A 14836-nucleotide genomic window follows, 5' to 3' on the forward strand; every position below is an offset into this window, starting at 1 on the left:
TTAAAAACCAGCCTTTATATTTAGATTACAGGGGATGAGCAACGTTTATATATGACACAAAGCAAAAAAACTCAGTGACCCCGAAAAACCAAAAGTGACGTATTAAAAAAGTCACTATATTTATTAAATTTTCAGTGAATGGTAAGCCCCCTATGTTTCAAAATGCCACCCCTATGCTTTTAAATGCCTACTATGTGGATATGCCTAAAGTGGATAACTTTTACTGTGGTCGCAAAACACGAAAATCGACCATTTGGAACTTCTTAGATCAAAAACATGTTTTGGGGGGCTATAGGTTGACTGGGGGGTGGTTAAAGGGGGGTTGGAGAGAAAAAGTTATATTTTCATGTATTGTCATCGGAAATGAAGAAGTGTGCAAAATTTCAGCGTTTTTGCTTCACAGGAAGTGAGTCAAATTTGAGTTACAAGATTTGTACCAGACAAACAGACAAACAAACAGACAAACAGACAGGTTGGTGAGTTGATATAAAGGCTGGAAAAAGATCAATTCCAGCGATGCATAAAATCAAGCGATTATTTAGGACACGAGGAGGTTCTAATCGCATTACTAGTGCTTCATCTTTAACAAATTGAATGTAATAAATATGCAAATTTATTGAATCATCACCGACATCACTTCATATTATTTAAACATAACATCATACTCAGGAACTTGGGTGTGACTTCGTCCACCATTGATGCAGCCAAAATAATTTGTTTAAAAGTAAAATTTATTAGTATCAATAGGATAGTTTCCTTCATCAAAGAAAACGAAAGGCATTGATTGCGATTCGTTACCCACCATTAGTGTATTCATAATATACAAATTATTTGGTTTTAGAAATCCCAGTTCAGACGAATGGCAATGGTCAATTTTAACCGCATTTGAAAAAGGCCAGATTGGCGCCCAAGCGATGCCACTCCACGTGACGTCACAGGAACCTAGTTTCTATACGAGTAGATAGGAGTTTTACATCGTCTGAGATTACCAATGCATGCATGAGGCACAGAGCTCAGGGAAACATCTCTTAATAGTCACCTATTAAAACTGCCTAAGGTCGGAAAGTTTCCTTCGTTTGATAGGGTATTAATAATCCTTATTTAAGCCAAGCGCTACCTGCTAGCAGCCTGCATCGTATCAGCGCTCAAGCCTCACATCAAAGTCACCTCACACGTTGACAGAGGGAACGAGAATGAGGTCACACAGCGTTTTCCCCGGCATTCATTCTTAGCCGTCGCGTTTTCGCGCGTTTGAAAGTTTTCACTTTTCATTTAATCGCTAAAAACAGATATTGTAATTTAAAAATCTAAAAGCGTGAAATACGTACTCCAAGAGTACGTATTTCACTATCTTTCGATTTAGGCAATAAAAAAAATAGGAAACCACCCTATTGCTAAAGTCACTTGACTGAGTGGAATATAATATGTAAATCTCAATGCCGCTCAATGCGCACTTTTGAAGAGTTTCTATATTTAGGAGCACAGTTTTAGGAGCAGTGCGACCCCAGACGGGCTTTTTATCATCTTAACTCGAAATTAAGTAGCCTACGCCAGTTTACCCATCGCACGCATGTTATATGAAGGGTAACATATTTTTAATATTTCAGCATAAATATCAAAATAACTAGTCAATTACTCAAACATTTTACCTAAGTATTTACATAAAAAAATCATTGGATATATGCTAGAGTACCTTGGTAAATTTCTTATCAATTCCGTTCAGACATGACAACAAATTTAGTGGCGTACGGAAGTTCTCTTGTTGTTAGCCAAATTTATCTCCGATGTCCATTTCTATAAAATAACTAATTCAAAATTTTAATGTACTTGCCAATGCTCGCTCGCGAGAAAAATATTTACTGACGTAACTGAAAATTTTCCGCTTGAATAAAAGAATTTTAGAGGAAGATTTAATTAACTTTATTTAAGACGGGTAATGAATTTTTATGCTACGCATTCACTTAAATATCAATGCAGGACGGATGAAAATGACCAAAATCACCCTCTTAATGCTCTAAAACCACGTTAAACTGCCAAGTAGTGTCGTATGAGAACAGTTGTGGATTAAATAGATATAAAATTTTATAAATTTTAATTTTTTGGAGACAAGTTACCGAGAAAGTCTTATTACCTTCTATTAACTTCTTCTTTGTTATACTCTTACACATAACGCCAGAAAAGAATGCTGAGTATCTGGCGTAGTTCTGATACTCGTGCAACACGTTTTAAGTGAAAGAGAATATTCTGTGTCATGAAACCTCGGTCATGGCGTCGGAATACTAAGAGGTCTTAAGTAATACCAGGTACTTAATGACTTTTTGTCCCTCTTCCAATTCCAGGCCATTGTCCCAAGAACAATTAGGGTTATCGATTTACTAGATGAAAATAAAATTCATTCGCTAGCTTTCACGAAAATGGTAATTGCCTGAATTCTCGCTGGTGGTCTCGACTCTGGCAATTTTTTCCTCTGTTAATAAGAACTTGTTCTCACAAAAGATGTCGCAATAGATGACATCACTATGGTGGGGACGCTCAGTTACCCCTTGGAATTTTGAAATTCATATTTTAAGGAAAATTAGAACTCCATTTACATCATCGTATCTTCCAATGGCGAAATTTCTTCAGCGTGTAGTAGTAAGATAAGGTCACACGGAGCCATATCTGGCGAATATACCTAGAGGCTGGGGGATAGTTACAGTATTGCTTTGGGCCAAAATTTCTCTTTTTTTTTTGCCGTTCAGGAATATTGCCACGTGTAGCCGAAATTTTATTCTAACGCTATTTTTTAAATTAGCTGAAAATGCTAGAATTGTAAGTAAACAAAATTAAAGTTTGAAGTTTTCACGTTGTGCAATACGAGTTTCTTTCATAAAATAACGGGAATTTTAGTGTTTTGAAAAAAATTATTTATTCGTCTACATTAATGTTTCCTCCTTCCAAATAGTGCTCAAGGGATAATATGCACTCGTGCTAACGCTTCATTCAAACCTCGAAACACTTCTCAAACTCGATCTCGGGGAAAGGTTTCAGCTCAGTCAGCGAAATCTTTTAATGCCGCATATGCGTGATGAACGATAGCTTATAAATGTTCGTACGCAGGTTTCCGCGGTGATTACTTGAGTTCAGCATTCTTTCGGGCTGCATCCGCGTCCGTTGTCGAAGAACCACAACAGTTTCGCCAGCTCTCCTGCCAGCGTCCTCAGGTGGAGGATGAAGTGAAGCTTTTAGTCCTCTCTTATATAGTCAATTTTTGGCGCCAATTCGGTGGATTTCTTTCGACCAATCAGGGAACGTCCTCGTATTAAGTGTGGCGCCCAGCTCCAGATGAATTTTGTAGAGTTCCTTGGAGCAGAGATCGAGGTGGAATCTCGATCTTTGCTCTAAGAAACTCTACAAAATTCGTCTGGAGCTGAGCGCCACACTGGTTAGCTTATAAAGTTCTCATTTTTTTATGGAAATAGGAAAAAGTCACAATTCGTTGTATTATAGAAATGGAAATCAGAGAAAAAAAAATTTGGCCGTCAACGTGAGACTTTCCGAACGCCTCAAAATTTATTGTCCATATTTGGCGAATTTTAAGGCTAGGGCATAGTACGACTAAATTCTGTTTTTAGCCAAAAATTCTCGAACAATGAAGCCCGAGCAATGAAGTGTGAGCCGAAAATCGCTGAGCAAAGTAAACAATAAATTCAAAATTGTCCTTACTTCAGGGCCACGTATACCAACACAAATAAAATATTTTGACAATCTGACCCTCCAAACTTGTATTGAAATAAAAAGAATGAATTCCCGTTATTTTCTCGATACGCCTTGTGTGTCATCAAATATGTTATTTTTTAATGAATGTTTTAGAATGATAGCCTTGTGCCGGTGCTATTTAAAGCGATTCCTAATCCGGTTATTCTCTTTACGATCAGATCCTACGGAACGGATAAGAAATGTAAATAAAGATTCTACTGCAATCTTTCGTTCTCACGGACCAATACCTACAAAGCAAGACAAATAAATACAATTATGAGGAAGAATGTCTGCACTGCTGCGAGATAGAGAATAATTAGTTTACCACCACCGCAGGATACGCAGTGAATAAGGGCGTAACTTGTTGCTGTGATATGGAATCTCGACACATCTCTGACCTTTACGACGCTTCTCTTATCGTTTCTTCTCAGCCAAGGATTTACCCTCGGAAAAGCTGAGGGCGGAGCGGCAGTCTCTCAAGAGAATGGGACACACTTCCAGACGCTCGACACGAAATGGGCACCACGAGTAATCCGATGCCCGGTCAACAAGGCCACTATGACGCTGGGAGCCAAGAGCAGCCAGTAAGACAAGAGAGAGAACTTTGTCGGCGAGAAGTTACAGGACACCGGCCGGGGAGGAGGGGAGAGAGTAAGGCTTTTGTCCGGTACTTACTTACGGGAAGTGCGCCGGCGATGCCTTCTCCAAGAAACAAGAGGAAACCTGAAGCTTCTGCATCCATTAGGGCTAGTCTAGAAGAGGTCCTTGACAGGTTGCTATGACGAGAGCAGAGCTATGGGTATCCTCGTTCCAAGGGTCTGGCCATCTAAGGAGGAAAATATGAATATTACCAAAAGATAACAGGTACGGAATACAGCTACTACTACAGAAATTCTGAATCTATTTACATAAAAGAGGATGTCCTTTTGTCTGTCCACTGTGCATTTCCATACGGGTGCACGGAATGCAACCAAGTTAGCACGCAAGTGCATCTCATGCTTCCAAATCCGGGAGCCCGTAGTGTTATTATCAGTAACAGACACTTTGTTACCTCCGCATTATATTTTTTTAATTCTATTTTTTAAATACATTGTGGTAAAAAAAATAGAAATTTTTATTAAATATACTGTGAAAGTAACAAAATGTCTGTTATTGGAGCCCTCCCACCATTTCCAAGTTTAAGTTTCGGTTTAATCACGTGGTGCTACTTCTGGTTGTGTCCGAAGTCCTTTGCGTTGTCTTCTCATTATCATTTGCTATGACACGTTATACGATTACAGTGGTTGGACATCATGCTGGATAGGGAGACCTCGTCACGCCCTCAATAGGAAAACATAAACAAAATTTAACCCTTAATTCTCTTGGTGCAGACCATTATGCTGGGGTATGCGTGCATACTACGTTTTTGGCCTGCGTACTACCGGATACACATAATGATCAATGCTGTGGAACGGGTTATACGCTGATCCTATGCGCGGTAAACGGAAATCGTTTTTCCTATTGTTTGCTGTTACATATGTAAACTATCATTATACCCGATTTGTTACTTTACCTAAAAATACTATCATGTGGCCATGAATTAACAAGTTTCCCGATTTTCTGGGTACTTTCCTTCCTGAGGAAAACCCCAGCCCAGTGGGGATTTTTAAGTGCGAAAAAAGCAGCAATAACTATAACTAGTCCAGGTTGATGTTGCTTAACTTATAAGCAACACCCATTTGGATTTAGATATAGACATTGCCGCTTGCGCAGCATCAGAAAAAATCGCTTACCCCGTTCCGCCCCGGGCTCCCTTATAGATAACCACACCCGTATATATATTTTTTTTTTAATTTGGTGATACTTAATAGTAGATTTGATATCGTCACCCACCGGCTTCAAATCTATTACATAGGCATCAGATAAGACAATTCTTGGTACTTGCACCAAAAGTTTAGAGAATGATGCACAAGAGGCCTTGTATGGAATCGCCAAAATTATTTTCATTATGTACCAAACCAACTTTGAGATTAGAGAATTACTGACAAATTCAAAACAACAGAATTCCATGAGGCGAAGACTAGTTCAATTACAGTTAAGAGGTTAGCCTAAAAAATTAACTCTTTAACAATTTTTTCCAAATGAAAGAGACATCCTTTTTGTGCTATAGCCGGTTTCAAGCAAGGAGGCTAGAAAAAAGTTAAGGAATTGTTGGATTCGTAAAAATACATTATGCATTAAAATGTTTGATGAGAAGGATGTACCCAGCATTAACAATAAGTATATGCATCTTGAGCGAGTAGAAGTAAAACATGAAAGAGGAGGTTGGTTCAATCCAAGGTGAAAAGCAATTAGAAATAAATAAACGGAGCTTATTGACAGATCGTTGATCAGAGAAATGTATGTTGGTAAAAAAATATAAAAAACAGCAAATTTAAGGATATCACAGTATCACACGTGGTCAAAGTAAATAAATATGGCGTTTTTGAAAAATTTAGCGTACCGGTGACGTAATTTTACGTGAGTTCATTTTGTTGATGATATTTTTGAGTTCCAAATTATTATAATAAGATAATATAATGCTAATGCCATGGATCAAGTGTAGGCTTACAACGACACCGAGTTTCTATGCACACTTCATACTTACCCATCCCATACACGGATATTGACCTTAAATGCCGTTCATCTCCTTCAAATGCCAATCAACCTCACAAAAGAAATAAATATTCATCCCCAATTCGTCAGCCAATCTTATAGAGTATGGCCAGTGGACGAATATGAAAAAGACTGAGGAAAATGAAGTCGTCTAGAGGAAAAGCGGTCCACTAAACATTGACCTCCATCAAGATAAAAACTTCGCAAAAATCTCCTTGCAGGAACACACCCTTTTAGATGTTCCGCTACTTCGTTGAAACACGCTGCCTGAACGACGCCACTCAAAAACTGCTCCTTAATGAATTATGCAAAAGGGTTGATTCGGCGAGTCGCACATAGGATGGGTTAGTGGTGAGAAGTCAGTGAGAGAAACGACTGGCAGAGAGGAATAAAAATAATAAATTCTGGTTTAGCTGCCATGGAAAAGGGTGCAGCGGCAATTTGTACCCCCAGCTAAATTCGAAAGAAAATATGTCGACGGAAAAAGCAGAATTTTAGCGTTACCTTGGAATTTCTAATGAAATAAAGTCGATTGAAAAGTAAGGGAAAAAAGAAAATTTTGTAGTTGTTCATTTTTATTCTACGTATAAATAGTTCCAATGTCACAGCACTATAACCAGGTGCTTAATATATGACGTCGAAATTATCGGCACTCAGAATAAAAGTTGGACGAAAAGATATCGTGTGCTTTTGTTGATCTCAATATTTGCTACAACATATGGGCTTCAACTTCTAGCTTTATTGAATTAAATGCACTCAATAACATTCTCAAATAAGGTAGTGAAGACGCCGAAAAAGGGGAAAGCTGAAAAACATGTCGTTCTGAAAAATACTGTTTCTCAAAGATTGATTTGCACTTCTATGGTGACTTAAGTTACAATTTTGCACTTTTTCCTTCGTTTTATAATTTCCATCAATGCGTAAATACTCGAATAAATTCTTCAACTAAAATTCATTAAAGATAAATAGAGATACGTTTTCAATACGATTAGTAGTCTTGAGACATTCAAGGAATATATGCAACAAAATACTGGGGGCGGGGACCAAGATCTTATCCACCGATAAACCTACTCATCATTTCGTTATCAAGAGGACCTTCGAAAATAAATCTAGCATAGCCTTTACATTTATAATACTCAAAGTGCGGGCGAAGACTCCTTCTACTGCTAAAGCTTTGATTCATCCGCCAAAGAGAGGATAATTGTTAACTCAACGGAATGCATGAAAAACGACTGTTGAATGAATTACTGAACTAATTATTTGGCTCTGACATGATGGTGAGTAATAACAGAAAAAATAACCCAAAAAACAAAATACCTCAGCATATAATTACCCCTATTATCCTGAAATATGGAACTAAGTACTATTCTTACTACTCCGCCAAAAATTGCAAGTTTATCTCATATTTAAAGGAAAACGTGGAATTGCCATGCAATTTACATTTTTCAAGAAATATAGCTGACATCAGAGTCAAAAATAGTTCACATTCTAATGAGATTCATGGTGAAGAAAAATAGGAAGCTAAACGAGAGATTCTGACTCTATTCTTAGAAGAAATGATGAGCTTTAATAATTAATAGGATCATATATATAATATGCCAAAAATGTGGCATGGCCGAAGGAATCTAAAAAAATTTAGAACGAGGAATATTGCATGGTAAAGATATGGTGAAACAACATCCAATATTGAAGCGATTTATATATAATTATCTTTTTTGGAAGTGGATTACGACATTTTTACATTAATTTCCATATATTTTCCCTATTTTTGGTTTTTCAAACACCCTTTTAATCTCAGTACGGTCTAAAAACTATTTTTCATTTTAGTTTCATAAACACATCTTGTCATCAGCCAATTCCATTTTTCCCGGAGGTCTGCGTATGTGAACTTTATATTATTAGCATTTCTTTAAATCTCTTTGCCTGTCAAATTTAAATATCATAGTCAGCAACTCCGTGGCAAAACTCGTACATTCTCTCATTTTCTCAACATGCGAATTTCACTATTCCATAATTTCGGTGCGCTCTCTAAATTACTCACGGTAGAATCTACATCATGCACACTCCTGAGCACGAAAGGGAAAAGAAAAACAAACAAGAAATCAACGGAAATTAGTCTGTTGCCAAGCAAAGCGACTTCGCACTAAAAGGTGAAAAAGGGAGAGAGATTAAGCAAAAAGAAACGAATTATTAACGCACAAGGGGCCGAAATAATGAATGATACCTTCCCTTTTCTCTCGGCTGTTTCCGTTTATTTGGTCCACCCAAGCGGAACTTTCGGTACAAACCACGCATGCTATTTTCAAGAACGCCTGGCTTTCATAAAAAATTTAATAACTCTCCACCCACGCGTTACTTGGTGAATCGTATGAAAGACATTCTGAGATCCGTTCATGTCTTATTTTACAGACAATTAGTTAACCAGTGACCTATCATCAAGAGGATTTTTCCAGAAACATAGCCACTTTATAATGGAAGAATTTCATGCATCAACCTAAGATATAATTAGCCCTGTCGCTAATAAATTTACTCACGCGTCATACCGACGCGTGTTTAGGAGAGAGAGACACATTTGTGCACTATAAATGTAGTTAATAAATTATTATTTTTGCGCATCGCTTGTCTATTAATCCTATAAATTTTCATCTGTTACCAAGTTCCAATTTTATTTTCCATACTTATACATCAAACTGAGAATAATATAATAATTTAGTTTCAAAATTGAGACAGTATGGTAAAAGCAAGTATAAATTTCATCATTTTGAACTTAATTTTCTATGGAAATGTTTGTAGCCTCTTTTTTATGTATTTGTTTAGGTTTCCAATTTTATTACCATAGTGAAACGTAAAAATGATTGCTGAGCAATAGACTGTTCTTTAATAATTGTTAAAATTGGATGTAACAATCTGTGAAAATAAAATTATGTTATTATTTAATTATTATTATTATTATTATTATGAATAACTGCCTAGAATATTCTCACATGGATGTTAATTGTTCATCCAATCACTCAATCTGTGTTTCAACCAAAATTGTTTCAAGAAAAGGTTTGAATGAGTACAAATAGTGATTACTCAGGTTCACATAAAAATCGTTGGCATAATTTTTATGAGATGTATCGCTGTTTTTAAAATAGAAAGCAAACTCTTCCACAGGGCACGATACCCGTTTCAAATAAACAGGAATGGACTTGATCATGAAACGGGAGTACATTTGACATGTTAAAGATTTGATCATTTGAGAAGGCCCTATGAGTAATTACTACCAATCAAGACGGCGTAATTCAGTTTACCGAGTGTTATTAACTGAGCAAAAATAAAAATTATTTCGAATAGAGTCATGTCCAACGTGCTTTATACGAGCAATTTTATTAGAACATGCTTGGCAAGTAAACTACACTCTCAGGGTCCTGCACCATCTTCAGTGCTACCATGATTTTCGTTGGTTTTCGATTAGGGTTTCCCGAAGGCATTTATCTCAACCCACTATGATACCATGCTCCCAAAAATATTACCTATTAAGAGAGATATTTCCATGATATCATTGATAGTGTTAAAGACTGAAATCCTTGAGGCTGGAGACTCAGGGTCACCAATAAATGTTAGTACTGCTAGATAGCAGGCATATGGATCTCAGCATGCACATGAATGCAAATTTTTTGAAACAATGTACAGATAAAATATGAATCATATGAGTCATAGCCGCGTTCTAATTTGTAGATAGCAAAAAAACGATGAATGAGCTAAACCAATCTCACATCTTATCCCTAGTTAGCCCCCCAATATCTATTATTTCTTTCTACCGCCGAAATTCGCCATGTTCTGCGACTGCCAAAAAGTGCTATTATACGACTCAGAGTTATGAATACTCTCCAATTACACATGGTAAGCTTCGTTCCCTATGGCTCAACTCTATTTGTATAGTGTAACTCAACTATATTGTAGTTGAGTTGCACTCTAACTTCCTCACCGGTAAATAATTAAATTTGTCAGCAATCTTATTTGCACACAATCTCATTTCCACTTTAATTTCACCAATATGTTCTTCAAAGTTTTTTGTAATACAAGGGATGAATTCGATCCATTACATAGGTCCCATTATATATAACTGTCTACTCTTGACTTACCCCACTTATCCCCAGATATTTATGTACCGGGCATAAGCTCAGCTGGTTTAGCAGTTGAAGTACTACATTTTATTCCAGGAAAGACATCATAAGCATTTGTCCATAGTATGCTTTTAGGTGCTATAACAAATGATATTATTGTCAATGGAATTAAATGATCGTATAATTACAAGGTGAAGGTGAGGGAAGATGTAGGCTGGCTTCGAGGAAAACATTATCACCAAGTAGGTGCAGACATTATATTAGCATATCTCTCACGAATAAAAAAATAAAATTCAGGAGAATAATTAAAATTTAAAACATTCCTGCATGTTCCAACTGCTATAATACCAGTTTAAAAACTTTAGCTGAATTATAATAGCTTTTTGACATGATTAGCTATACCAACGTAATTCCACGGCGGAAAAGGGTATGTTTATATACATTTTCAGTTCCGTATTCTAATAACGATGGTCATGTTTGAAGTACCGTAATACAAGGCTAGAATCAATTCTTGGCTAAAGACTTTTCACAAGCTATTTGTTTTCCATAGGTGAATATTCAATCTGATTTGAAAGGTCCAGGGAGTGAAAATTGTTCCAGAATTCTAAATTATAAATAAGTTTAAATTTTAAAACAGAATCAGTACATGAGAATACACTAAAATGGTAACCTTCCACACAATTTTATTTGCTAAAGTACCGACCCGGTTTCGACACGTAGTGTCATTATCAAGGTACCAATTTGGCTTTCCAAGTTCTATATATACCGTCCAGCAAGAGAAAGGTGTGTTGGAAAGTATAGCAAGGGAGGGGAAGGGGGGGGGAAACAGTTTGACTAAAAAGATGCATAATAGGGAAGGTTTTTGAAGTAGGGAGGGGACTAGGGATTACGTAAAGGCAGTGTATTGGGGAGGTAGGAAGAGAAGTCATAGCAACCAGGAGAGGAGCGGGTGTTGGTGAAGGTCAGAAATTAAAAACATCTATGTATTCACAGAGCGGGCAGGAATGTTCAGGGTTAAAAGAGGCGATTGGGTAGAATACACTTCATCGTTACAAAGATAATGCTGGCTGTTAACAATTTCAAATTTCTCGTAAAAGTCCAGCTTTTGCCCTTTCTCTATGCAATGTAAAATATCAAGATTTTACCAATAATAATAATTATAATATAGAGAGGTAATATAGAGAATATTACTGGTACTTTACATATTTGTACTTTAGTAAATAAAATTGTGTGGAAGGTTACCATTTAAGTTTATTCTCATGGATATAAGACATTTCCACCAGATAACGCCGGACACTGTGAATTAGAATCAGTACACCTTAAGGGGTATAATGTAGTCCACCACGGTTAAAGATGGCCGATAATATCAGAATAAAAAATGAAGATTACCCAAAAAAATGAAAAATAATGAGAGAAATAATTATTTTAGCAATTTTCAAATAACTATATACTTCAAATATACTATTCAATAATACTACGTAAAAAATATTTACTGCGTTACATATCCTCGGAATCATTTGATTTTCTTGAAAACTTGAACTCCAAGAAAAAGGACTTCACGATGCAAAACAAAAAAGTTATTCCTGAATTTCCTAGGGAAAGATGATGTAAAATAGCAATGGTAAGAATAATTCACACCCGTTTCTCTCACGCAATCAGCTTGATTGCAATACTGCGAATAACCTCTTTTTATCCATCACCCGTTTCGGATCTTTTCTTTCCAACCCAATTAGGAGGGGACGACATTGTTAGTTCGCCGAAAGTATGCTCTGAATTTTGCATCCGCGACCGTTGTTTCAACCCGTTTCGAGGACAGCTGGGCTGAGTTTACATTTCCGCGAATCACCGTTTCCGAGAAAAGGCGAAGGAAGACCCGATGTTAAAAGGAATAGGGATGGAACAGGAGGGAACGAACGTGACGGAACATCATTCCTTGCTCTCGCACATGAATTAAGGATGTGCAAGTGCGATTAATTCCAGGCCCTTCACTTCCCTTTCCGCCTCCTCTGTACCGCTGCACTAACGTCGACGCTTCTCCAGAATATGCTTTTGCTCGGAACCAAAAAATTAATATCTGGCTCTAGAAAAGCAACCACTTAGTTCAAAATCATCTTATCATCATTCTTAAATTAGTGCATCAGGTAGGTAATGGACAATATTTTCACAGCACAGAGCTAAAAGAAAATCCTCGACGGAAGAAATGGCGCAGTGAAATTAGCTGGCACGTAGCGTAAATGTTTAAAAAGTTACGACTTTGGCTTAGGCTGGACTGAGCTCTACCTTGACCAATCCCAACAACCTCCGGATTGAATCAATCAGTGACTAATGAGAGTAAAACTCAAATAAATACGTGAATGCAATATACATAATAGTTTTTGAGAGAAGTAATCGACGATATCTTCATAACACCCAACTGTAAACTAAATTCCTCGACGAAAGAGGTGACCTTTACTCTACATGTCCAAAAAGTAATCTAAATGGCTTAGTCTGGGCTGAGCTCTACCCTCACCTATCGGTCAGAATCACTGAAGGAGCGATGACATTGAAACTCAAATGCAAAGATGCAGGTTGACATAAGTAATAACAATAGTTATCTTTAGAAGGGGAAAAAATAAAAATGCCCCTTAAATTATTTAGAAGGAATTAAAGTTGAAACAGCTTCCACGTATTATAGAAACAAGAAAGAAATAAGGCATTAAGAGAATAATACAATATTCTAGGATAAGTATTTTAAGTAGTATCAATTAATAAGCCATTATTTCTCAAAAACATAAGAAATAATAGTCAAAAATATAAATATTCGAATGAAGCAGAAAGATTTCAAAAACATCACTTAGACTAAAATACGAAGTACTTTGAATTATAGTTTGATTACCATGTGTTACAGGCACTCTATTCTCAGCTTCCAGCCACATTGTTCATAATATTTTCCACTTTTCGAAGTAGAAGAGAGAAAGATTTAATCGAACGTATTAACAAAAAGTCTAACATGATGAAAGCTCACACCGAATCAGCCAAGTACTTAGTAATATGAGGAAGAAATATTCTTACATTAAATATCATACAAATATCCCAGATTGGGCAGAAACATAGGACACAAAACGATAAAAAAACACTCACTGAACTGATTTTTCGGTGGTATACATCCACCTTCCTCAGAGTTAGGTAGGAGACTCTTACATAAAATATAATAAATTGGCATTGAATAATTTCCTGTATCCTTAATTTATGACTACTCTCTACTACTCCAGAGATGAGTGTAACTAAGAATATTTTTTTGGACTCCGCAAATTTCTAGCTCCGAACGCAATGTGGCAATATTTTTAACTCAATGTTAGAAAAACCTATAAAATCTATCAACAATTTTCATTTTGATGTCAGAGTAAAGAATGTTAATTCATAATTAATTCTCTCCTAATTCACGAAAAAAAACTTTTTCGGTGTACTCGCTTGCGGACTGTGATGTAAAAATCATTCTTGCCCCTCTCGAATGAATTAAGGATGTGCGACCGCTATGCATTACGGGCCCAACCTGTCCTTCCCCTTCCACACCCATCTCACAGTATACTAATGCCGTCTCTCTTCCACTGCCTGCCCCTGCTACGGCGTAACCCATCTGCTTTCCATCCGCGCCTTCCGGAAGCGCCTCGCATCGTAGCGAAAGACTAGACGACGGCGGAAGCTTGCCTAATCTCTTTCGTGCACAAACGCCACCTTGCGGAGCTATGCGTATACTACAATGGGTGAAATTGCAAAGGCGAGAACGAACAATGCTGATGAGCACGAAAGCTGCAGGTAGGGTGCATACGGTTCGCGGTAGTTACAGGTGCATAAGTAGGAAGGACCTCTGCAAAAGGTCGTTGGGAAACCTGCTATTGTTCTAGACCCGCATTAAGAGCCTTATCTGACTGCAACACCTAGTGCTAGCATTCATCACGTGGCATACAATTAATGAATGGAAATTTTAAGAATTATTCGTCCGTCCAAAAGGGTGCCCACTGGCACTCTCACGAAAAGTTTTTCGTAACCATAAATTATAGCAGCAAATGAAATAATTTTAAATTCTTCTACAAGAAATTCTGAAAAAATCTTTTGGAAAAGAGGGTATTTCATATGCTTTCATCGGTTAATGCAGTCTATCATGAAATTCAAAACATATTATTAATACAGTAACGACAGTTACCAATAGGTATATGCTGCTATGGTGTATTATCATTTATCTCCTGCTGCAGTCAGCATCATAAGCTCTCAATCTACTCCAAAATGCTTCCCTCCAGCCAATCGGAGTACATCTTCAGTGTTTTTTTTTCTTCACCGTTCGCCTTTGTAATTACATTTTCCCTCGCGCCCTACTA

The 14836-nt window shown here is 37.0% G+C and overlaps 1 long non-coding RNA gene across 1 annotated transcript in view; it reads right to left on the reverse strand.

The window, feature by feature from the left end:
• Positions 1-14836, reverse strand: part of LOC124159812 — a 309102-nt gene that overhangs the window by 243580 nt on the left and 50686 nt on the right. The window contains exon 2 of the long non-coding RNA XR_006865016.1: positions 4414-4564. This is a non-coding gene — a long non-coding RNA (uncharacterized LOC124159812). The remainder of the gene's footprint in view (positions 1-4413; positions 4565-14836) is intronic.

The sequence above is a fragment of the Ischnura elegans genome, chromosome 5, assembly GCF_921293095.1.
Source record: "Ischnura elegans chromosome 5, ioIscEleg1.1, whole genome shotgun sequence".
In the NCBI taxonomy this organism is placed as follows: Eukaryota; Metazoa; Arthropoda; class Insecta; order Odonata; family Coenagrionidae; genus Ischnura; species Ischnura elegans.